The sequence below is a fragment of the Macrobrachium nipponense genome, chromosome 43 (assembly GCF_015104395.2).
Source record: "Macrobrachium nipponense isolate FS-2020 chromosome 43, ASM1510439v2, whole genome shotgun sequence".
NCBI lineage: Eukaryota > Metazoa > Arthropoda > Malacostraca > Decapoda > Palaemonidae > Macrobrachium > Macrobrachium nipponense.
The window spans coordinates 42,127,577-42,128,412 of record NC_061104.1 but is presented as its reverse complement, the minus strand read 5'-3'; positions in this window follow the sequence as shown (position 1 = coordinate 42,128,412).

Genomic DNA, 836 nt, shown 5'->3' with positions numbered 1-836 from the left:
GTATGTGTGTACGTGCGTACATGTGCGTGAGGTCTTCGGTGTAGACACACGTCATTTCCTCTTCTTGCGTTGGGTGCTGAGGTGTTACGCTTCCCCTCTAAGCATCGATTTTGGGATGAGGTTATTGGCTCCTTGGGGAGGGTTTTCCATGACCCAGCACCCGGTCTTTCGAGCGAGACGCTTGGACAAGCTATCGAAGAAACCCCGATTGTCTGGGTGATATTTCTTCCCCACTTGTTTTATCCCAAAATCCTTACTTGTTCATCGCTATTTACTATGACGACGCGTGTACTATATACTGGATTGATGTAATAACGTCTTTGATAACTAGTATTATTATTATTATTATTATTATTATTATTATTATTATTATTATTATTATTATTATTATTATTTAGTTGAACTCGTGGGAAGAGGGTTGGGGGAAGGGAATTGCAAACAGTCAAGGTTGTCGCTTTGCGATACGAATTTCATCATTTATAGAATTATAAAACTTCAAAGCAGAATCTCTCTTTGAACTTAATTAGTTATATCTAATGTTGATAATAGTTGTCGAATGTACGGGTTCAGACCTTTGGAACAAATGCAATGCTTTATACGCTGCAAATTTATCGCACTGTATTTTATGACTATGAAAATGGGTTGAAAATAGTTGAGTGGCAGCATAAGAATTTGAGAAATTGAAAGAGGAAATTGAGGAGTGATTGAAATATATTGTTAAAAAAAAGAAATACAATGCATTACGCTACAAATTCATTGCACTGTATTTTATGACAATGAAAATTGGTAAATAGCTGAGTAGCAGCATAAGAATTTGAAAAATGGAAAGAGGAAAT